Genomic DNA, 26,534 nt, shown 5'->3' on the forward strand with positions numbered 1-26,534 from the left:
AAATTAGGTGATTTAATGTATTTATTGATTTGGCTATGTTATTATATGCAATTGCACTTGATCATGTTGTTTAGTGTGCAGGATTTATATCCCTGGCAGTGGCACATGGAGTTAGTGATTCAACCTTTCATATTTTACCAATATCGCTCTTATATGGTTGACGTATCCTTTATTAAATGTTTAAATTAAAATTTTCAGTGATTATTAAATTCAAACTCATTTGCATTATGTGATTAGACCAGTGAGTGTGTCTGTGCATTTAAAGTTTCGCATTGTAACGAAAGTCATTAAGGTGATTTTTGTGTTTTTTGGTTTTCGAGATTTTTAATTGATTTATTTTAAATTTTGGTAGCTTTTCCATAGATGAATTCCTATTTATAGGAATAGCTTGTTTTCATTTGGGTCGATTCAGAGTTTAACAAGGTTGGCTAGTTATTTTCCCTAATCAAAGTTTAACAAGGTTGGCTCATTAGATCCAGCTTGGAAAAACCTTGGATTGCCACAATTTTCAGCTACTTCTATGGGCTATTTATTTTATGTTTCAGATTCCCATATTGCCCTTTTGGCTGTGAGGTAGGGCTTTCCCGTTTTATTGTTTTTGCTCCGTTTCTGCTTCTGTTTTGGTAGCCATTTTAAAGTTATTTTAAAAATCTTATGAAAACTAAGAGTCCTAAATGGTTGCCAAAAATTGTCCTAAAAGCTTTGTTATTTGTTCCAAACAAATGTCTTGTTGCAAAATCTTGAATGTTTCTTAGGTTTTTCATGCATCAAAACAATCTAGGAATATTATTTTTGGGCTTAAAATATGCAAACTAGAACACAAAATCTTGAATGAAAACCAAAGTCCAAAGATTTATTTTCACTTTTGAGTCCAAAACAATCTTGAATGATCTAAGGTTAAACCAAAGCACTTCAAAGTTCTGAAAACAACACACAAAATCTCAATCTTGAATGCTCAAAGGAAAAAACTTGAATGTTTAATCAGTTGTCTTTGAATGCATGTTGCTAAAATCACTCTTGAGTGCCATGGATTAAAATCAAGTTTTTTTTTTTTATGAATGCATGATTAAAAAAAAAAATCCAATCTTGAATGCCATAGATCAAATAATCATCTTTTGGGGCATAAAAAGAATCCACATTTTTGAAAATTTTTAAGTTATAAAAACTAATAAAGACATTTTGAGTAAGTTTGTAGCTGAACTCACCCTCTTTAATCACCCATCAATTTAACCATTTGTTGCAATCTCAACACCATCTATGGGGATGGGTCTACCTAAGAGGGTGTTAAGTGCTCCACAAAGATCAAACTCCACTCACTTGGATCTTTAGTGGTTTTTCTAAGTTAGAAAATTCCTTGAATGCACATTAATCTCGCTCACACTTCATTTGGGCATAAAAATTGGACAAATCTTGACGTGGAGGACCTCCGGGCATGTGCTTGGAAATCGAGTTTCACACATCTTTATTTTGGGCTTAAAACAAACTCACACTCAATCTTGAATGCCTAACAATCAATGAACATTGCATGGTTTGGACGCATTTTCAATGACACTCGCATTTCTTATGTTGACGATCTCTCGACTTTCATTATGCTGATGATGCTGTAAAATTGGAATGAATATTGTATGCCATAATCACAAGTGTCTTCAATCATAGCTTACAAAATCTAAATCATCAATTGGAATAAATGTGTGTCTTTTAAATCCCAAGATCATGTATGTGGTCTTGTTTTACACTTTTTAGGAGGCCTGCTTGGGGATTTCATCACCCCTTGGGACGACCTCAACTCCAACTCTAGCGTTCTGACAGAGTATAAAAATCAGGAGGTGAATCCAAAGACACCTCTCTTGGAATCAAGATTTTGTCACTTGGGCTAAGCCTAAAGGAACTTTATACCCTTGAGAAGTGAAAGAGGAGAATTGGGTTACCGCTCCTCTCAGCTATGTGACATCTTTTTGGTTTCATCTACGAATTTGGGCCTCACGTACCTTGCGTATATCGAGGACTCCCTAGCTATATCAAATTTCATCCTTGTAGAAAGCTTCCTAGGATGTTGGTGTGTTTGACGTGCTTGCTCCAAAATTTTGTCTGCTTGTTTGTTCATAGCTTTTGAATGAATTTTTGCCAACTTTGGTCAAAATTCCAAAAAAGAAAAAATCTGCCAACTCAAGGCATACTTAGCGTAGTCACTGCCTCATCAAAAAATCATCCAAGCTCCACCATTACAACCGAATCTATCTAGTTCCTTGCTTTAGAACAATCCCAAATCCAAAGTCTCTCCAAATCATCCCCCCCAGCCAGCTAGCAACCCAATCCAAAATCACACCCAAGCCTTTAGAGAGTTGTTGTCATTCTGCTAGAATTTGCTATCTAATCAATCTGACCAATCCACCAGCCTCACCAAGGTTATCCCTTTGACAGAGCTTTGTCTAGGGTAATCTAGCTTTGTCACTTGTTATCCCTCATCACCTTGAGCTAAAGGTTGGGATCCACAAGTGGTCAATCTCGTGTCATCCCCATAGGATCATTAGTCTATCCTTAAGTTGACACAATCTCCACCAATCCAGCGCATAGGAAAGCAAAACTCTCACTTTTTGACAACATGCCCTTGAAGTCTTCCATCCATAGGAAAGCCAAAAATATCCAGCCAATCCTCCTTAGGTCTGTCATACAGCTTTGACTCTCCCTAGGAAATCCTTCATCAGCCAATCCAAAATCTTCACTTAATCCAAATCCAACCATGAGCTTCCGGGTTCATCCATATGCAAGACCCCATCCCCATCCGACTCATCATCAAAAAATGAAATCCCAAACCTATCATGATGTGTTCGGTCATATTGTCCTTGCTCCCGCCACCTCCTATTCCAATGATGATGAAAATCTTGTTGACTATGACGGGTCTATTGAAAGCCTTAGAAACATTCCCCAAAGCATCCCTCAAAATCCATGCATTCTTCCAAACTATCTAGTCATGCCATCTAATATCCCAGCTTCTCCTCCATCACCCAATCAACCAAGCTTCCAATCTTCCACCCCCATCACACTAGCTATTCCTCTCAATCCACCTCCACCTTTGACACACGAGTCTCCAAGGAATCTCCTAGAGGAAATATAAGAAAAGTCACCTCCAGCAGTTAATAAGCCATGTCATCTAATCCAACCATGTGAAGTAGTTAGTAATGAAGCTTCCCCATCTATAATATCACCTCCATCTCCCATAGCTATCATCCCCATACCATCCATCAAATTGCTTAAAATCCTTCCACTTCTTGCAAGCATCAAAATCCCACCATTTGTCAAAACCCTCCAAATCCTATCCACATCACCTCCAAGCATTTTCCAAATCTCCCATAATGACCCTCATGCATCCATCTTCTACTCACCCATCTCCACTACTGAATCTCCCATCTATCCATTCACTGCCTTTGAAGAGTCCATTCCTTCACCTCCTATCGCACCATCCAGTCCAAATCAATCCTATCAAGATCCTGCCCAAAAGCATGTTGACATCCCACAAAGCATAAATGAAGATATCATCATACCATGTCTTCCATCCATAGTGCAGTCACTATCCCCTCCATCTCCAAAACCTCAAGCCATACCTCCTCTACTGCAGGATATCTTTTCATCCCATCAGCTAAATCAAGATCCTATCCTACCATCTCCTCCACTCCATGCTTCCATCTTACCACCTATCCAAGCTATTTCACCATCTATAATATACCCTCTTGGTTCACTTACATTCATCCATAGTGGCCTCCTCTCAGTAGAAGAATTAAGAATAGTATCTCCCTATTGCAATACATCTGATAAAGCACTTCCACCATTTTTTGCAAGCAAAAAGTATCCTCAACTAGTTCAAATGCTCAATCAATGGCATTATCAAGGTCAAGGTTTAGGACCACAAGAGCAAGGAATCAAAAAGCCTATCATTGCAAAAAAAAATCTAGGATTTCATGGTCTTGGATATGTATCTAAAGGCTCACCATCTAAAGGTGTTGGTACACCACACCCCCAAACCAAGCCTATCTCCAAACCCCCCATGCCAGCCTCCCATCACTCCTTCAATAAATCTTATGTAATCCCCCCTCCACCATCTTTGCAACCTAAAACAACCTAACATATCCCCCCTTCATCCACTAAATCCATTTAGGGTCCCTATGTCCCAAAATCTACCATTCTCCATCCTTCTATCAGCCATCATTCAAATCCTATTCCCTCCATTCCTATGCAAGATTAGCAAAGGCACATATCAAGGCACATCATCCATCATCATCCCCCTACATGCTCTCCCATATCCTCTCCATCTCACAAAGCTTCTCCTAACCATCTTCCCAAATCTTACCACAGCAATGTAAATGCCAACTTCAAAATGCATAAAGCTAAAAATCCACATCCTAGGAAATCATATGTCTATTCTAAAAGACATACTCCAAAAAGGAAAAATCCATTCAAAGAATGCAAAATAATGCAAAAGCCTATGAAAAAAAAATCCAAAACCATGTGGATCCCAAAGAAAAAAGTTGAAACCCAATGCATAATGGCATCCACCATTGCTAATCCTCCATCCAGTGACTCATGTCCCCCATCTCCTAACTCCATCTTGGGTGCCTGTATCCCCAAGCACGCTTCCACAAATCCTCCATCATGCCCGCATCTACCATCTATCATCCATATGCTCTTTTCACACCCGTCCCAACATGTGCCAATGTTGCTCTTACAAGCATCCCCATCTCATGCTCCTTTCCAACCTTTTCATCCCTCCATCTCCTACCATCAATCCCATCTACTCCAATCTATTGCATAAATCACACATCTGGTGTACCAACAGCTAGCAACAAAATTGAACATTCCAATAGCCAGTGAAAAATCCCAAAAAAGCCAAAATAGCCAAAGAAAGCCAAAATCATTCCAACTAAGTCCAAAGTCAAAAAATCAAAAAAAATAAAGAAAAATAAAGCATCCACTGGTGAAAACTTGGCAATTCAAGTGCCTTGGACAAGTACCATGATGAAAACTTGGCAAACAAGCGTCATGCATAATCTCGCCATCCCCAGCTTAGCCTATCACCCTCATGCTTTTGGTCATATCTTGACATCCAACTCCATCTTCCAATCTATCCACCTATCCTCCACCCTCCATCTTCCATCTCACACCATCCACTTATCTCCTACAGCTTCAGCCAACCATCCCAGCTATCATCCATCTCCCTAGCCCCTTTGGCTTTTTCAATCCTAGCTTCAATCCTATCACATCCATCACAAGACCTCCTTCCGCATGTTATCTTTTGATTGGGGGCACTATATTCCTTTGAGATTTTGTCTTTTCCATCCTCCCTTGTCATTGGTATCTAGCTCTAGGCTATCCTCATGCAAACCCAATGTCATCTTTGTTTATCCATCATAATCCTAGCTATCTACCATCCTATCTAGCCATCTCATCCTACTCCTCTAGCTATCCTTAGTCACAAAATCTCTCATCATCATTGGATGCATCCTGCAAAATCCATATCTTTTGCTATCACCCCACCCTTAGCTTTCACATCTTGCACAACATCAAACCATCCTGCTATCCTATCATCCTGAGCTTTTGCCTACTTGTAACTATCTTGGTCAGCTTCAGCTTATATATATCTTGGTCCATCAGCTTGTACATCCTCTTTAGCTTAGTACCATTGTATCTATCCAGCTTTTGTGTTAGTTCCTCCTTGATCAACATCTTGCACAAATTGCACATCTTAGTTAGCTATTCCAATGCATCCTTTAGCTAGATCTCCTATCACCAAAGTGTTATCCTTCTTAGTTCAGATTGCCAGACACATCACTCACCTTGATCCATCGGCTTAGGTGCTCTTCGATAGATCTTTTTAGGATATAGCTTTTCTCATGTCTGATCTTGGTTTGTTAGTACCTCGTCCTACCCGTCTTGTTGGAAAATGGTTCTCTTTTGGATTTTCACTTTCTTTTGATTTGGAATCTTCCATTTTGGGTCTTGAAGTATCTTTTCCAAGAAATCTTTTTGTACCCTCCTCAAGGTTGCCACAATCTTCCATATCATGGTATCCTACGAATGGGGCACTCTGAGCGTATAGTTTTGATCAAGTCTTTCATTTTTTTCTTTTTTGCTTGTGGGTTACCCAGTGTCGGTTCCACACTGTTTCCTCCGGGTGCCATGTGTGATGCCGGGGAAATCCTTGTGTGTTTGTTTCGAGTCAATCTATCAGTCCTATGGACAGTTGGTGAAAAGGCCTTGATGTTCTTGGTAACCTTGGCAATTAATCAACAGTCCTATAGCAAATCTAGTGCTCAACTACATGGTGGTACTTCTCTTTAAAGTATCCCCCCGCTCAAAAAGCTTTAATGGTTTTCCTTCATCTCCATTATCCCCCATCCATATCCAACATCTGTCTCTCCTACCTCAGCTTATGCATCAGTATCTCTTTGAATCACTCCTCACCTTTAGCTTTAGGGATCCACAATCCTAGTCTTAGGGATCCACCAATCCAAATCAATCAACCAAGCCTCATCTTTCGAGATCCACAATCCTAGTCCTAGGGATCTCTGAAACCCATCTTCCACTAATTTGACTCTTTGAAATCCTATTGCATCAGCTTTATAATCCCCTCATCCATCTCCCTCTCCTGGATTCCTTTTTATAGCGCTCCGCTCCTTCATCCTCCACCTTCCCTAAAGTCTTAAGCTTGCTTCCTCTTGTGCATCTGATTCTCCTTTATCATTCTCCCATAGTGAGAGTTTGAGCTAATTCAGCCCCTTCTCTTTGCCAATCTGAGTTTCCTTGCTCATCCAAGATTCTTGTACTTTTCAAGAAGCCATCGAGCCTCACTTTGTCTCCCCGCCGCCTTCTTGAGGGGGCATCTCATAGTCCATTCTCTCCTCTTCTGATCTAGCCTTGGACATCTTATTTTCTTATCTTTGATGCCATGCCACTTGTGGCATCACATAAAAGAGGGGCAAAATGTAGACACCTAAAAACCTTTAGAAAATAAAGTATTTTTATTTTCTGAAAAATTCCTGATGACATCATCATTTATTAATTAATTAATTATTTTATTTATTTATTTATTTTTATGCCATTAAATCCCTTTATCTTAATTAAAAATATTTAATTAAGGAATCCCTCCCAAAAATGTTTAAATCTTATTTAAACATTATTTCCTTATTTATTAATTATTTAATTAATAAATTGACCAAAAAACCCAAAATAAATAAAAAATTTATTTTTTTGCCCAAAACTTGGCCAATTTCCTTAAGACCACTAACCTCTTCCAAAATCTTCTAATCCTTCTTTAATTTTGATTAAAGGCTAATCCCATCATTTCCTACCCCTAATCCCAACTCAAAATATTTAATTAAGATTAAATATTAATCCTCATGTTTATTAAAAAAGTTTTAGTAAATATCTCCTCAACCCAAACCCTTGAAATAAATAATACTTTATTTATTTCCTAGAATTCTAATTTTTCCTCATCCTAAGAAGTTCTAGACTCTTCTAGAAAGTCTTCATCCTCATCCTAGGAAGTTCTAGACTATTCTAGAAAGTCTTTATCCTCATCCAAAGTCTAGACTCTTCTAGAAGATGTCTTTAAACCTAATCCTAATCCCCTCCTAACCTTGTCATATTTCCTAAACATGGGTTAAAACTTACTAACCCAAGCCAAAGTTAACAAATATCTCCTCCTTCACCCACCCTCATTAAATGCCATCCACTTGCCTATCCCTAAGCTAATCCTAAACCATCCTAATCCATCCTCTAATCATTTGCACAAGCCTAAGAAAGCTTAAAACCTTCCTAATCAAGCCCAAGTTGAAATTCCTCTCATCTCCCTCAAAATATCCCAACCATAAAACTTTATGAAGCGCACTAGGCCATAAATGACTCTTCCAAAGCCCTTTTATTGCTCTTACAAGCCATTATGAGGGTCTTTATGAAGATTTTATCCCTTGAGCCTCCTTTTTTGACTCATCCTCCCCCTTTCCTCCATCCTCTCACCCTGTGACATGAGTCACTCCCTGATTGGCTGTAAGGAAGCACAATCCATGTACTCTCCTCTCATGCAATCTGAGCCCTCCATGAGCTTTTTCCCATCCTTGCATCTTAGCCCTCAATCCCTCAAGCCTCTTGCCTATAAATTGGATCCTTCCCCTTTGAAAAATAACAAATCCATGAAGTAAAGTCATAATGCCATTTTAAGAAGCCATTTTACATCAAAACCATACACTCACACCCAAATTCCAACTCCATTTGAAGCCCTTTTTGAACTTCAACTTCAACTTCATTCCTGCATTGCTATGCCTTTTGTGAACGTGAGTGATGTAAATAGATTATTTTAGTATAATTAAATAAATGGCTAAATTATGTGATTTAATGCATTTATTGCTTCAGCTATGTTATTATATGCAATTGCACTTGATCGTGTTGTTTAGTGTGCAAGATGTATATCCCTGACAATGGCACATGGAGTTAGTGATTCAACCATTCATATTTTACCAATTTCGCCCTTGTATGGTTGACGTATCCTTGGGTTTTTGGGCTTTTTAATTGTTTTATTTTAATTTTTGGCAGCTTTGCCATAGACGAATTCCTATTTATAGGAATAGCCTATTTTCGTTTGGGTCGATTTGAAATTTAACTAGGTTGGCTGCTTATTTTCCCTAATCGATTATTCACTCAAAAAGTGAATAAATATCCAAAGAGGAATTTAATTCCTCACTTCTCACTTTCAAATTGGAAAGTTGGAGAGTAAAACCCAAAATCCTCTTTATGAGGATTTATTGTTTTGTTCGTTGTGGGAGCTACAGGCATGGGATCGTCGTGAGGTTGGGCTCGTTGGATCCAACTCGGGGAAACCTTGGATTACCACAATTTTTAGCTAATTCTGCGAGATATTTATTTTTTTGGTTCAGATTCCCATTTTGCCCTTTTGGCTGTGAGGTAGGGCTTTCCTATTTTATTGTTTCTGCTCTGTTTCTGCTTCTATTTTTGGTAGCCATTTGTTTGGAGGTTGAGAACTAGTGTTCCCCTCCATTTCTATATGCTAGTTCTACCCGGTTGGGCGGGTATGAACATTTCCCTATTTTTTGGGATGAGGGTTTGGAATTTTATGCTATTATGCTGGCCGTTTTTGCATACGGTGTTCGATTCAATTTATTTTTGGATTTTTGGGGTTTTTGAACCCAAAGGCCAAATGAGTTTTAATTTTGAAGTTTTCCAAATTTTTGGGGTTTTTACCTCGTTTTGTGTGCCACCCTATTTTCTTGAGTTTTCTTGGCACAATATGGGTCATGGACCTTGATGATCTATTTGAATATCAGTCATACCACTTTTGCACTTTTATGTTGCATCTGTACTTCCGATGTTGTGTTCGGTTGAGTGATTTTATACTTGTTATGGTTTTTGTTGGAGCTTTTCTTTTGTTTCGTGAACACTAGGATTTGTGTAGAATCCATACTCTCGGATTGAGGATGGTTGAGTGAGTTCATGATGTTTGGTCTTGTTACATCATTGGGATTCATGTAGAATCCATACTCTCGAATTGAGGCCGGTTGAGTGATTTCATGATGTATGATTTTATTGGCTTTGGGATTCGTTTAGAATCCATCCTTCCTGTGTTGCTTTTAATTGAGTGTTTTCTTTGCATTGTGTTCTCATTCCTGTCCTTGTGTTATGATCTTCGTGATGGTGGTGCACCACACACAAGTACGTGCATGTACATTTGTTGGGTGACTTGCGAGGCTCGATCTTCCGTGGATTTGCCGAAAGTTATGATCATTAGGGTTGGGATAGGAGTATGCATGCCCACGGGCACTTGTCATAGGATGAGCATGGGTAGGGTAGGGTAGCATATGGAGGGGGCTTCTACCTCATAGCCTGGTGATCATTGTGCCCAAAGGGTTGGCGAAGGAAGCTTTAATTAAGTGAAAATTAAATAAGTGTGTGAATGATAATAAAACTTAAGATAATAAAATATTGTGGGTGCAAGAATCTTTCCATTGAGAGATGTTGAATCTGTGCAAGTCCTAGCTTGGGATTTTTGATGCCAAGCATCTCTCCATGATGTTAGTACCTACATAGTAGCCTATTGAGTGTCTGACTAGGACCTGTACTCCTTGCATTGTCTTAGGTTCTTGGTTTAGCCATCATACTATCTGGCATGAGTGTTAGCCATGGATGTTGTGATTTTTGTGTGTTTGTGGTTGGATCTTTATCTCCATCAGCACGGCAGGTATGGACCTATGGGTGCCACATGGTTGAGAGGCGTAGCTACCTTCACCAGTGCTAGGGATCAGTGTACAGAAATGATCTTTTGTCCTAGTGCGACCATTGCTGGATGTCTTCACTTGGTACTTCAAGTTTCGAAGTATGCTTTCTTGTGATTTATGCTTTCATTTGGATGCTTGTATATCATGTTTAGATGATGTTATTTTATTTGGCGCATTCCCTTATTATGATGTTTAGCATATGATTAGATGATGTGATTTTCTTTAGTAGTATATATGTTGCTTATTGTTGTTTAGCATGTGATAGGTGATGTTATCTACTATAGGATTATCTTATGCGTTATCACTAGCATGTTAGATTTTCTTATGCTGTTATTATGCATGTTTTAGTAGTGACGTCCCTATTACAATAGTACTGATGATTTTCTCGATGGCTTGGGATGTTACGCGTGGAGGATGGCTAGGATCCACGATGGTTTTATGATGCTATTGATGGTTGGGAGGAACCACATACTTAGTTTGGTTGTTTAGTTCACTGCGATGTTTATTTCAGTGTATTCTTTGCTGATGTAGTTTAGATGGATAGATGTTCTCCTTTTTGTGTTGTTCTTGGACTCGAGTGTTCATTCTTTGAGCCTTTGTGGATCTGGTACTCCCTGGTGTGGAGGTTCTTTGCTCTAATTTTGGTCCTTTTTGCTTCTAGGAGTGTTTTCGTGTTTCTATGGGCGACATTTGTTTAGCATGGTGCGACACTTTAAAAAGTATCGCACACCCATGCAAACTATGTTGTATGACACTATAAAGTATCTCACACCTTCTTGAGAAATGTCGTACAACACTAGAAGAGTGTCGCATGCCTTCTTGAGAAATTTTGTACGATGCTAAAAAGTATTGCATGCCTTCTTGAGAAATATCGTACAACACTAGAAGAGTGTCACACGCCTTAAGGAGAAGTATCGCCCTCCCTTAGTAAAAAGTGTCACACAGTTTTTGTGAAAAAATTGCCCGTGCCATCAGTAAGAGCTTTTCTTCGTGATCCAATATTTTTGAGAGTGGTTTTGGATAGCCTTTTGGGCGTTCTTCACCCCTATTCTGTTGCATTTTGAATTCTGTCAGTTTCTCTTGAAATCGAGTTTTTATGTTTCTATTTTAGTGTCTTGGGGTTTAAAATATATCGTTTAAGTACAAGTTGACATATATTTAATTTTTTATACTTAAGATATATTTTAACATATGCAACAAATCGTTTGAGATAGGATTCTAGGAAATTTCAAGACTTCAGAAATCCAGACTTAGCCAATTTTTAGGGCTTCAGGATTTCAGGCTTAGCCAAATTTCGGGATTTTGCATTTTACCCCAGCTTTGTGTTTTTTTGATGAGTGGTCATTTCTAGTGCCCTCATCTTGTTGTGGTGGTTGTTGGGTTTCATTTGGGTGTGTCAGTTGGGTAGTGGCATTCGGAGATTCGTTGGTTTTCGGGATTGTGTTGAAGTCTTCCATTGGGATCTTTGTGTCCCTATATGATATTGTCTAATGCATTCATACTTGTAAAAAAAAAAAATTGGCTTTATTTGAATCCTTGTTTCCAAAGATCTTTGGGTAGGGCATTACAATGCATGCATGCATGTGTGTGTGTGTCAATACATACATACATTCATGCATACATGTATGTATGTATGTATACACATATACACATCCATACATACATCTATGCATACATACATATACGTATGTATGATGCATGCATGTGTGTGCATGCATGTGTGTGTATCAATACATACATACATACATGTATGTATACATGCATTCATACATACATACATATACATATACATATTCATATACATATATGTATGCATGGATGCATACATTTAGACATACATAGATACATGTATGTATGGATGGATGCATTCATACATGTATACATATATATTGCATACATAGATATATATATATGTATCTATGCATGCGTGCATATCTATGGATGTATGCAATATATATATATATATATATATGTATGTATGTATGTATGGATGCATACATACATACATACATGTATACATGTATATATCTTGTATGTATGCATGAATACATGCATGCATGCATCTATGCATCCATGGATGCATACATCCATGCATGCATCTATGTATACATGTATACATGTATGTATTGATGTATATATATGCATGCATACATATATGTGTATGGATACATGCATCTATGCATGCATGGATGCATACATCCATACATGTATGTATGTATATAGATGCATACATATATATATATGTGTGTGTGTGTCTGTTTGTGTGTGTGTGTGTGTGTGTGCATGCATGGATCCATACGTACATATATCTATATATACATTGCATGTATACATAGATATATGTACGTATGGATGCATGCATGCATCCATACACACACATATATATGCATACATACTTACATGTATACATGTATATATCTTGTATGTATGCATATGCATGTATGCATGCATCTATCCATGCATGCATATGCATACATGCATACATACATAGATGCATGCATGTACGTATAACTTTATGCATATGCATGCATCCATACATACATGTATCTATCCAAGCATGCATAAATGCATGCATATATGTATGCATGGATGCATGCATGGATTCATACATACATAGATGCATGCATGTATGTATGCATCCATGCATATGCATGCATGTATTTGCATACATGTATGCATGCATACATACATACATGTATACATGTATGCATGCATACATATATCCATGCATCTATCCATTCATACATACATACATGTATACATACATAGATGCATGCATCTACATCCATGCATACATGCATATATACATAGATGGATGCAGGTATTTAAGTATCCATGCATATGCATGCATGAATGCATAATGTATGCATCTATGCATGTATCTATGTCATACATAGATGCATGCATGTATTTATGCATCCATGCATATGCATGCTTGGATGCATCCATCCATGCATGCATGGATGCATGCATCCATGTATGTATCTATGTCATAAATAGATACATGTATGTATGGATGCATATATACATGCATGCATCTATGTATGTATGCATGTATGCATAGATGCATGCATGTATGCATGCATGGACAGATGCATGCATACATGCATATGCATACATACAAGATATATACATGTATACATGTATGCATGTATGTATGCATCCATCCATACATACATGCATCCATGCATACATACATGCATGCATGCTTAGATACATGTATGTATGGATGGATGCATGCATACATGTATGTATACATAGATGCATGTATGTATGGATGCATGCATGCATGCATCCATACATATGTATATCTATGTATACATTGCATACATACATAGATATATATATGCATGCATGCATGTATCCATAGATATATATATATATATATGTATGTATGTATGTATGTATGTATGTATGTATGTGTGTGCAATGTAAACATAGATATATATATGTGTATGTATGCATGCATGCATATCTATGTATGTATACAATGTATACATAGATTTATCTATTTATGTATGCAATGTAAACATAGATATATGCATGTATGGATGCAGACATGCATACATACATATATATGTATGCATCTATATACATATATACATGTATGGATATATGCATGCATGCATGCCTGGAGTATCCAGACATAAAAAATGGCATGCTATTGTCCATCATGTGCAGAGGAAAATTGGGATGACTATGAGTCAACTAAATGGATGGACAAATGGGATATATGGGATTTGGACCCAACTGACACCTATCATCCCCCACAAGCACTAGAAATGGTAGAGATGGATTCATCTATTGACTTTGACTACTTGTCTGATCTAGTGCAACCTGGTAATATATATATTAATATATCTTTTTAATTTCAAAATGAAATTTATAACTTTTACCTAAGTATTTTATGAACTAATGATCGCATTTTGTACATTTATCATTGCAGGCCATGTTTTTTCTGTTATTGCACCTAAAGACAATGAAGAAGGGACAGATTATTATTTCTATCATTGTATCCAAGCCAAAAAAAAATTGGACCACTTAGTTATAGGTGGTGAAGGTTTAGAGTACCATATTAGTGTAGTGGTTGTAATTGGCACATGGCTTAGATGATATTCTATGAAGAACCCTAACTTGTGGTCATTCGAAGATTGGCAAACAAAGAGGAAAATTTTTCATTATTCAAACCTTGTAGTCACATCAAACATCCACTTGATAAAATATGGTGGAAAACAACATAATAAAACTCTTTGGAAAGTTCACGAGTTAGACCATAAGGGAATACTTGAGAGATTAAAATGTAGAGCAGATTTAGTTGGTTCATTAGATTGAATAGGGAGAGAGAGAGAGAGAGAGTGGTGTAGGGTCACTTTGAGTCATTGATTCAAGTGGTAGTGGTGTAGGGTACCAAGAAAAATGGTTAGTGGTCCTAGTTCTTGATTTCAAACATTAATGAGAATGTTGTAATAAGACTAAAATGTAAGGTCAATTGGGCTCTAGGTGCCATTATAAGCTAGAGTGCCAAATTGTACCAATGGGTCAAACATGAGAAATTTTGGTGATTTTTAAATGAAAATAGGATTTTTTTGGTCCTTATAAGGTTTTAATGGTCCTTAGAGTCTTTTGGTCAAGTCTTAGGTGTCTAGGAAGTTAGTTGTCAAAAATTGTCAAAAATTGCAATAGTTGTCAAGCAAAATTGCAAAATGCTGACAACTTTGCAATATGGATGCAAAATGGTTGTATGATGGCACAAAAATTTGAAATATGGTTATAACCATTGGAAAAAAATCTTATAAGCATGTAATGACCATGTATGATCAGTGTGGTGGTGGATGTATGGATTTGAGAATTTGCACCAATAGACAAACCTAATTTTTTACTAATTTGACTATGTTTTTGTGTTGTATGGATGTGTATAGATTGGAATATATGACCAATTGATATGGTTGTATATATATATGAAGTAGCTTTCATTTTCATTTGGTTTTAAGGTTTTATCATTTCATTTGTGTAAGTTATTGCATTTTTGGTGAGGGCTTCCTATTTACGCCTGAATTTTTGAGTTATTGGCAAACATGTGCCTCTAACTTACAACCTAATAGTGGGACCTTGATGCTTTTTGGAGGGAAAAAATTTAGGGTTATTCTCTTTCATATGGAATATTTTAAGGCCTAGATGAGAAGGTTTCCTATTTTTTCCAGTAGGCCCTAGGCTAAACATCTTTATGTGTTCAGCCCAAATTTGTACGAGAATTTGTGATTAGACTCCACAACCAATTGATCTAACCTAGGTAAAGGGTGAAATGGTGATTTGGCATGGAGAGGAAGAGTTCCATGTAGTTTTTCTAGTTCTATGAGCCCATTTCCTAACATTTTCTTTGGAAAACCAGCCTAATTAGGCTTATTAGGTCTGTGAACCAAGTAGGCATTAGGATATGCTGAAGTAGGGTTAGACCAAGATATTTTGGAATCTTCAAGAACTTGGAAAAGGGTATTTTGAAAGGTGATAAGTTGGTCACATTGTTTAAGAAGTTTGGGAGTTATCTGAAGAAAACTAAAAATGGACCTGCTACGATTTGTAGGCCTTATTTTGGAAAATTTGTCCTTTGGGGGTGTTAGAGCCCTAAAAGTGCATGAATCTCAGTGGTATAAGCCTAGTGATGCTGATCCTAGCCTAAGTTTGTAGTTGTGAACCCTAGTTGCATATTTTGCCTTATTTGGTCCAGTTGAGGGCTAGTGTCCCTAAAGCCTAGATTTGACCCAAGTTTGATAAGAGCCCTAGAGAGGGGGAAAGACTTTGGAAAAGTGGAGTCCACTTGAAGAGGTAAAGGTCAGCATTGGGTAAAGGTTGGTACACTTGATTAGCATCTTATAGTGGGTTGGGTGTTGCTAGGAATTTAGGAAGCATTTGGTGGAAGTAGGCTATAAGCTCTACATTAGGTAGGGTATTAACAATGAAGGTTGGGAGATTACAAACCACAAGGACACCTAAAAAAGGTTTGAAAGCCCATACAAAGCTCAAAACCCTGTACTTGCACCTTGACAACAATAAAGACTTAACATATGAAACCTACTCCAAACATGGAACCATGAACATAGACTTAAGGCATGTTGTTTCTACATCAACAGGGGCATATGGACTAAATTTGAAGGCCTCAAACTAAGAAAAAGTCATAGTTCCTTCATTAACCTCCTCAATTCCTAGTATCCCAAGAAGAAAGGTTACGGCCTACAACTTAGTAAATGTTGAACGAAAGCAAAAAATAACCACCAAGACACCTCCTACTCCTGATATACTATCAGAGTCCAAAGTGCTAACATTGCATACACAAAAATGCTGCATTAACCCATGGGGACAACAATTAAGGCTGAAGGTCTGATTAGGCCACTATTGCAAATGAAGTACTATTTAGACACATGCTAGAACCACCAAATGGTGTAGGGGCACCTTAAAACATAGGGCCCTCACCTTATCACTTTTGTTGTTTTGTGCTCCTATAGAGCTTTTGTAAGTAGTAATAAGTGGTGCAGGGCACCAAGGAAAAGAAGCGCAATAGGTCCATGGATTAGTCATTTGAATAAGGTTTTTGTAACAAGACCATATGTAAGGTCAATTGGACCCTTGGTGTCATTATAAGCCAGGATACCAAATTGAACCAAAGATTAAATTTAAGGAATTTGAGTTATTTTATATGCAATAAGGAGTTTTTAGGTCTTTAGATAGATTTAAATGCCTTGGGGTCTTTGGGCAAAGGTTTAGGTGTCTAGGAGGTTATTAAAGCAAAAATGTCAATGTTGTCATCCAAAAAAAATGTAAAATGACAACTTTTCTTGCTAAATAATTGAAAAGGTAGTTGAACATTGGCACAACCATCTAAATGATGGTTATGACTATTGGAGGAAAGTAATTCATGTTTAAAAATGTTTTACATGGAGAGGAAAACATAGTTGTATGAACTAGTGAAGATTTACATGAATAAAACTCTAATTTTTTGCCTTTTTCTCTATTTTTCTGAGTTGTATAGAAGTGTATGAATTAGTGAAGTAGATTAACTATCATGGCTGGATAGCTTGATGAGCTAGGTCTAGTTTACATTTGGTTTGAAGGTTATATATTTTCATTTTCTTAAGTTATTGTAATTTTTGTGAAGGTTGCTTATTTGGACCTGAATTCAAGGGTTTTGGCAAACATGTGCCTCTAACTTGCAAACCCATAGTTAGAATTTAATGCCTCTTTGGGTGATGCAAGTTAGGGGAGTGTACTTTGATATAGCAGAGTTTCAAACTTGGAGGAATTGGTTTGATATTTTTACTAGCTGGCCCTATGCTGAACATCCCTATGTGCTTAGCTAGGAATTGAAGAAGAAGTAGCATTTAGGCTTCCAAACTGATTGACTGAACCTAGGTGAAGGGTGAAATGGAGTTTTAGGAAGGAAAGGAAACCTAGCCTAATTATGCCTATTATTTCTATGGACTAAAGTGGATTTTGGGTATATTGGAATGGAGTCAGCTCTTGATCCTTTGGAGTCTCCAAGAACTAGGTAAAGGGTATTTGAAAAGGTGATAAGTTGGCCTAGTCATTTGGAAAGTTTGGAAGTTTTCCAAGGAAAAATAAATTTTGACCTAAAGGATTTCTAGGCCTAAGTTAGAGATGTTGATCCTTTTAAGGTGTTGGGACTTTCAAAGTGCATGAGTCCTAGTGGTTTAGTCCTAGAAATGTTGAATCAAGTATAAGTTTGAAGTCTTGAAACTTTTAACTTGTTTTTCCTTAATTGGCCTAGTTGAGGGTAAGTGTCCCTAAAGCCATATTTTGATCCAAGTTTTTCAAGAGCCCTAGGAAAAGGGAAGGACCTTAGGAGAGTGGAGTCCACTTGGATAAGTAAAGGTCATCATTTGGTAAAGGCTAATAAGTAAGACATCATCTTGAAGTGGGTTTGGGTACCCTTAGAGGTTTAAGAACCAAGTGGCAAAAGTAGGCTATGTGCTTTGAATCAATAAGGGTCATTAGACATAGGTGTGATAGCTAGGGTGTAGGAAGTCACAATGTCTTTGGAAGAGTCACTAATTGGCCTAAATGTCAAGGCATACCCTACATAGGGAAATGAGAGACTTAAGGGATAAGTCTCTAGCTTAGGGAAGGGTCCCTAGCATGGAATTGCTAAGGGATAGCCCATTTAACAAGTTGGAAGTGTTAGAAAGAGCAACCAAGAAAAAATTGCAAAAGTTGCTATATTGCAATTTTTGCAAAAATGTTGATTTTGCAAGAAATAGTGGATTTTTCCTTTTAAAACTTGAAGAAAGTTGACAAAAGCCCTAATATGGAAGAGAAAAACTTAAGAAGACATATAAATTCCTTCCTAACCCTAAAATGGGCATAAGGAATTGTCATTCGTACATACAACTGTTGTAGCATGACATTTTGAAGGCAAAATTATTGATTTTCTGAGTTTTAAGATGTTTTTTGCATTTTCCTTGGTTTCTATACCTAATGGAATCATAGATATGGTTAATTAGAACATTTTTTCTTTAGGAAGTTTTCTTTGAAAGTTGTTTTTTTCATAGTTATAAAAATCTTTCCATTTTAGACAGTTTGTTGTCCTATTTTTAGTAACTTGTAGAAATAATGGTGTAACTCACTATCCTACTGTTGGAATTGTAAAAAATCTTGGAGATAGTGAGTAAATTCAATGTAATATATTTTGGAAAAATAAGGGTCCTTCAAAATGCTAGCAAATATTTTTAAGCTCTTTCCCTAGGCGAGCTAAAGCATGCCTGGCTAGGGAATAGTGTTGTTGCAGTGTTTGCTTCTTGCAGGATTGTGAAGATTTTTTGTAGAATGCTTTTGGAGGTTGAAAGAGGAGTGAGAGGATGTTCCTTGGGTGGAAGGAAAATCATCCATCAATCCATTTATCCATCAAACAAGACCAAACAACAATTTTTTTTGTACAAACCCTCAAAAACACTCTAAATTAGCAAGGGTGTTATACAACCATTCTAGGGTCTAAAGCCTAGAAATTATTAAAGCTCTCACAAATTGAATAGAGGTCCATGAATTCCATTTTGATTGGTTATTTGAATACAAAGGAGAAAATCCAAAGGAGTACATTGTAAGGTTTTTGTAGGTGAAATAGGGCTAATTGGGGCTCTTCCTTGTAGCCCTATTTTGGAGAAAAGGGTGAAATCGGGTAGAAACTTAACCATAGAAAGATGTTTTAAGATGCCAAAGGAGTAAATTGTAAGGTTTTAGGACTCCTTCCATTATCCTACAAGTGGTTGAGAAGAATGGTCAAAAGGACCTAGTTTTGTTGAAGACTTTGAATGGTCCTCATTATAGAATGGTAGCCTGGCATACAGAAAGAAGTGAAAACTGATCAAGATAGTGGATTAGGGTTTTAGATTGGGAGATCTTAGCTTGTAAAAGATCCTATAAATATATGTGGTGATCTTGCAAGACACCCTAAGTCTCAAAGGTAGACAAGAAGCATGAATCAGTGATTGGTTCATCCCTACTCCCTATCACCAAACCAATTGGACATGTTGAGGAATGTTCCAAATAGCGTAAATCCAAAGTTTGAGTCTTTGGAAATGAGTTATAAGGTCTCAACTATTGACTATAGAAAAATAGTGAGTTGGTGCATATATGGTACATGAACCTACGACATCATCTTTCTCCCTTGTACTTACATTTCTGCAAGTAAAACCACAAAAATAAATAAAGTAGTTATGATCCAACCAAATTTTCAACTATGGTTAAATGAGTCTATTGAAAAAATAGATAAAGTAGTTTTTTGATTAGATAAATAGGTTTTACAAGGATCCTGAAACTTGAAAGTTAAAACATAACAGGCTGAAAACAAGCATTAGAAGCCCAGCCACAAAAGTAACAAGTCTAAAGGCTGATAATAAGCACTAGGTCCAGCCAAATAAACAAAGGCCAAAGAAAAGGCCAAATAGAAAAGACAAGATAACCAAAATATTCAAAAACTAGAACAAAAAGCCAGCCAAAAAGGAAAAAGATTGGAACTAATCCTCGATCTTTCTTTCCAGCTCCTGCATGACCAGGGTAGCCTCTTGGGCCATCTGGTTCTCCTCAACCTCCTACTAGTGAGTCCTTTATTCTTCTTGGTCTAGAGTAGAAAAAGTGATACTAGTGGTATTATCATTATTAGATCTAGCTTTACCCCTATCTTTTCCATCCACACCCCCCTGCATGCCTCTACCTTTAAGCCAAGCAGTTAAAGATAGAATGTTGTTATTAATCAAGTTGAGCAGTGAGATCGTCTAGCTTGACAAGATTGTGATTGTAATTTTCTAGGTTGTGAATCCTCCTTTCTGCTAAGCTATTCTTATCATCATAATCTGTCCCTTTCTCTAGGCCCTTTGGATTTGTGCCTCCTTCCATTTGATCCACCTTCTGCTTAACCTCCTCTAGCTCATGAAAAAGCCACTTGATTGAACTATAATTGTCTATCATGTTATTGTGGGCATTACTCAAGAGGTTCATCCAGATTCCCTAACATTATCAAAGATTGCCACAATCATAGGGTTACTGAGCTCTTCAAGATGCAGTTCCTCCTGGCTGTCCACCAAGATTTGGGGGTTCATCACTTCTCTAAAAATACCCATTTTCAAAGTCCTCACATTAAAATTTCTCCAGGCTTTCCTCCTATCTTTGGCTAGCACCTCCCCCCCCTCAGCTCCAAAAATATCCTTTATCTACTCCTCTAGGTGGGCTTGGGGATTGATAGGGGAGAGAGGGAGCAGAGAAGACTCTGGGTCCTACTACAACCTCTCATCCTCCATGCCCACCCTCTTGCATTTCTTCCCACCCTGGGTTTTCCTTTTTTCCTCCTGCCTCTCCTTTTCCTCATCTTCAAACTCCATAGCCTCCTCTTCTTCATAGGTGTCCTGCTCCTCATTCCCAAGCTTCTTCTAACCATGATCTCTAGGGCTTTTTCTTCTAGGGGTAATGGGGAAGGGTGACTTCTTTACATTAGGTGTTGCTTTTTTACTAGAGAAAGTAAGCCCCCCTCCCTCAGAACTAATGCTCTGTATATCATCTGAGTCAAAGGAGTAGCTAGATATTTCAATTTCCTCATTCCCAACCTATGAAGGGATGTTACTTATCATTTGAGCCTTGAAGTGCTCATAGATGAGTATTAACACCCTCTCATGCAAAGTAGGGTTAGCAGAGGGTTTCTTTTTGAAGCTTGACACTACCTTGCTCATAGAGTTCAACAAATAGAAAGGGAAAGAAACTTTTCTATCATGCCAAAAATGATTCGAAAGAATGAAATGGTGGGTGTGAACATGATCCAACCTAGGGTCAAGAGCAATGTACTATATGATAGCACACATAATATATCTCCAAATCTTTGTTATAGAATTTGGATCATAAAATGTATCACTCTTTTTTAGGTCATTCAACTTCTTAGAGTTGTCGGAAAAGTCCTTCACTACACTGGCCAAAAGCTTTTTGTCCCTAAATAACTTAAAGCTTACCATCAAAATCTCAGTAATAGCCAAAATCACCTCCTCCGTTATCAGAAAAGCTATCCCATTCACCTTGACTCTACCATCCTTCCATGAATTGACCATGTTGTCAATCAAATTTTTGTCATAACCATGCAGCTTCATGATATACCTTGAAATCTTGCCCTGAACCAGCTTCTCCCACACTTTCTCGTTGCTTCCCCATTTCTCCATTTTTCCCACCGGTTCTTTTTTGCACCTTTCACCCACCATATTAGCACTTTTCTCTCCCACAATTCTCATAAGCACAACCCTCTAAAACCTCACCACCTGATAGGGTTCTCTATGTTTTAGAGAGAGACTGAAGAAATAAGCCTTATCATTGCTCAGGTTACAAATGCAAAAAATGACCCATAAAGTGTGTCGAATAAACTGTAATAATTCCAACTTCTTGGATTTACCAATACAACCTTTAAGAGTCATACCCTTTCCTCTTAAGCATTTCTTATTCATAATTGTAGATTGATCTCCTCCGTACTCCCTTGGATCTTATCCAGCTCAATCAGGCTCTTAACATCCACCAGAAAACTCTTTCCTAGTTGCCAAGTCATTTTTTGGTCTAATTGGACACCTTTATTTGTGAACCAATCTGCCACTGGGTTTGCTTCCTAAAAAACATGAGTGACATGGACTCTATCAAATTTAGCAAGAGTCTCATGTGTCTCATCAATAACATTTGCAATCGACCAAAAATAAAGATATTTTCCATTTAAACATTTAATAATGTTATTCAAGTCCCCTTCAATCCATAACTCCAACTTCAAAAGCCAATTTCACCAAATGGCAGGCTGCACTTGCTTCCACAAAGTGATTAGTTTGGAATCCCAGTGGGAGAGAGAAGGACACTAATCCATCCCTAGATTCATTCCTAATTATGCCTCCACATCCTGAGGACCTAGGATTTCCCTTAGAGGTCTCATCAAAATTGACTTTATGCCATCCTTCTGGGGGGGGAGAAGCCACTTGGCTTCCTGTCTTTTTAACATTCTTTCTTTTTCCTTATCCATTTTCCTACCACCCACTTTGATATCTCCCCCCTTCCTTACTAGGTAGTTTTTATTTATATTTTTGTGTATCTTCTTCTCAAGAAAAATGGCTAGCTCCTCTCTGTCTCTAAAGATTCTATTGTTTCTCTCCTTCCATATGCTCTAGTAGTAGTGGGGTAAGATCTAGGTTCCTAATTCTTATGAAATAGGGGATTTGAACAAGGATTTCCATTGGCAGAAAAAATCCAAGAGATTATCTAGCATGCACCAACTAATCCCTAAGGCTTGGGTCAGGAAGTCCTAGACCTCCCTAGAGAAGGAATAGTGAATGAACAAGTGGTTGCCTATTTCCAATTGGTTCTTACATAAACTACATCTGCTTGGTAGAATGTTTCCTCTTTTTATAAGGTTATCCTGAGTGAGAATTTTGTTCTGTAAGGCTAGCCAATAAGATATATTGATTTTAGGAGTGAGGCCTAGGATCCAAGCTTTTGACAAAGGAGGCTTCTCTTTTAAGCTCCAAAGAGCCATATGCCTAGAAGCAACAGAGTAGTTTCCACTAGAGTTGTCCCCCTAGATCATTTCATCCCTCTTGTTGCTAAGAGCCATTGTATTTAACATTAATATGATTGGATTTAGATCATCAAAGATTATAGATAGATCTATCCAACCCTGGTCTTTCCTATAGTTGTAGACTTTCAACCCAAAAATTTTAATACAATGGTTCGCCCAAACATCATAGATAGGATTGTTCATTAGGGGGCCTTGAATAAGCCAACTATCATAGCAAAAATAGATATCCTCCCCATTCCCCAATTTCTAAGAAACTTTTGCCTTTTCTAGGTCCTTGGCTTTCAAAAAACCATTCTAGATAGCTAATCCTTTAGGAATGTCCTCGCTAAAAAGGGCAAACTGAATAGAAGGCCTCTTAATGTACTTATTGACCAAGATGTCTCTCCATTCCCTAGTGTTATTGAATATATTCCATAATTGCTTTGCCAACAGAGTGTTATTAAGATGAGTAAGCTTCCTTATGCTAAGACCTCCATAATTCTTAGCAAGACAGACTTTTTCCCTAGCAACTAGTGGGTATCTCTTTTTCCCTTCAACTCCTATCCATAAGAAATCTCTCTAAATTTTCTCCATCCTCTCTATGAATTTAACTAGAGTCACAAATATGCTTAAAGCGTATAGTGGAAAATTATGGAGGGTGGATTTAAGTAGCTGACATTTGCCAGCTTGACTGAGAATAGCTCCTTTCTAGCCAACAAGTATTTTTTTGATCCTGTCCATAATACTATTCCAAAAGGAGTTAGGAGGAATCAGACCCAAAGGTAGCCCAAGGTAGGTAGAGGGAAAATTTCCCACATTACAACCCAAAATCCTAGAAATTTTCCTTTGTCTATCCTCTGGGGTATTAATAAAATATAAAGAGCTCTGTTCCTAGTTAATTAGTTAGCCTGACCCTCTAGAGTAGATATCCAGGACATCCTTCATGGCTTTTGCCTCCTTCATAGAAGCCTCCCCCCCCCATGGTAGTATCATCAACAAAATTTTGATGTGAGAAAGGATCACTTTTAGAGGAAGGTTTTATCCCTTTGATTCTACCTTCTTTCTTCTTTCTCTCAATAAGCCTTCTCATACATTCAGCCAAGATAATGAAGAGTATTGGCGAGAGAGGATCCCCCTACTATAGTCCTCTTGAGTGTTTGAAAAAATATAAAGGAGCTCCATTAACCAAAATAGCAAGAGAGGAAGTAGAGATAAGATAAGATATTAGTTTATAAAATTTTAAATCAAACCCAAAAGCCTTGAGCACCATATCAAGAAAAGTCTAGTCAACTTGGTCATAGGCTTTAGATAGGTCCAGTTTAAGTAGCATCCCTTCTCATTTACCATATTCCATAGAGTGGATCATTTCATGTACCATCATGACCGAGTCTAAAATCTATCTGCCCAGGACAAAACCCATTTGTTGCTATGATATAATCAAAGGTAGGAGCTTGAGCAACCTAGAGGTAAGAACCTTCGAGATAATCTTGTAAAAGGAATTGCACAAGCTAATAGGTCTAAACGTATCCAAAGAGTTAGACCTAGGTACCTTAGGGATGAGGAAAAAAAAAGTGGAGTTAATCTCCTTAAGAATGCTCTTGGCTCCAAAGAATTCCTGAACTGCCTTCACCACATCACCCATCACCACCTACCAATACATCTTAAAAAAGAAGGTAGGGAACCCATCAGGGCTAGGAGATTTATCTGTAGGCAAGGAAAAGAGATCTTCACAAACTTTAACAATAGAAGGAATGGCTCGAAGCATTAATTTATGATGAGGTTGGATTATCTAAGGAATTGAAACAACGAAGTGTTCCTGGTCCACCTTTGATAGAAGAGGATCCCAAGACAAGAGAGAAGAGAAGAAGGAGACAACTTGAGCTAATATTTTATTCTCCTTAGTCATCAAATCTTGCCCATTGATGATGCCAACAATTTTTTTATTAGCTCTATGCTTGAGGGTGGTTAGATGAAATAACTTTGAATTTTGATCACCATTTTTAAGCCAATTGACCCTAGATCTTTGCCTCCAAAACTTCTCCTCTTTGTTGATGATATTATGTAAGTCTATAAGAATAGACAACTTAGCCTCCCTATTAAGCTCATCATACCCATCCTAATAAATAGAGGCTTGAATAGAAATAAGTTTTTCAGACAAGACATCTTTCTCATGAAAGATATGGCAAAAATTAGTCTTATTTCAAACTTTAACCATTCTCTTAACATTACTTAGTTTCCTGTCAACTCTAAACATAGCAGTGCCTTCCACTTCTAAACCCCACCAAAATTTGACTTTATCCAAATGATCAAGATGAGAAGTCCACATTTTTTCAAATCTAAAGGGGGGGTTCCTTCTAGGTTCTATAGGAGTAACCAAGAGGGAGATAGGAGAATGATTAGATCCCACTTTAGGCAGGAGAGCTAACCTACAAGAGAAAGACTTCAACCAATCAAGGCAGATTAAAGCTCTGTCTAATCTAACCTAGATGCAATCCTACCCCAAGCATTTTTTTGACCAAATAAAGGCATCTCCCATAAAATCCAAATCCAGAAAAACCAAACCATCGATGAAGCTAGAGAGGTCTTGTTTACTTTCCCAGTCCGAGATCAGACCACGCATCTTCTCGCCATCCACAAGAGGAGTGTTGAAATCTCCCATAATGATGCCTTTCTTTAAATTAATACTTTTCACTAGGTTTCCTACTTTAGTTCAGTGATTTTTTCTATCTCTTTTATTGTTAGGAGCATATAAATTCAGCAAAAACCAATTTTCATTGGATTGAATATGATGAACATGACAGAGAAGAATATTACCCTCATTAAACACTACTTGAACTTTGAAATGCTTGGTATTAAATAGGCTCAGTAGACCACTAGAGGCACCCTCTAGATCCGAAGCCTCCCTACTCATCATGCTACTAAACTTAATTTTCCTTAGAGATTCCTTTTTCATCAAGTAGTTTCTTGGATCATCAAAATATCAGGTCTTTGATCTCTGATCAAATTCCTTATAATTTCCTGTTTGTGGGCTTTGTTTAAGCCCCTTATATTCCATGATATGATCTTCATTTTCCATTCTTGGAACACTCCTAAAAAGTTCTTTGGCACCCATTTTCCAAGCATCTTCTAGTCTCCTGCTCTCTGGTTTGCTTCTCTATTTTTCTACCTTTCCTAGCCACTATTCC

This window comes from Cupressus sempervirens, chromosome 8 (genome assembly GCF_028749045.1).
Source record: "Cupressus sempervirens isolate cs-2001-9-10 chromosome 8, ASM2874904v1, whole genome shotgun sequence".
Classification (NCBI taxonomy): Eukaryota; Viridiplantae; Streptophyta; class Pinopsida; order Cupressales; family Cupressaceae; genus Cupressus; species Cupressus sempervirens.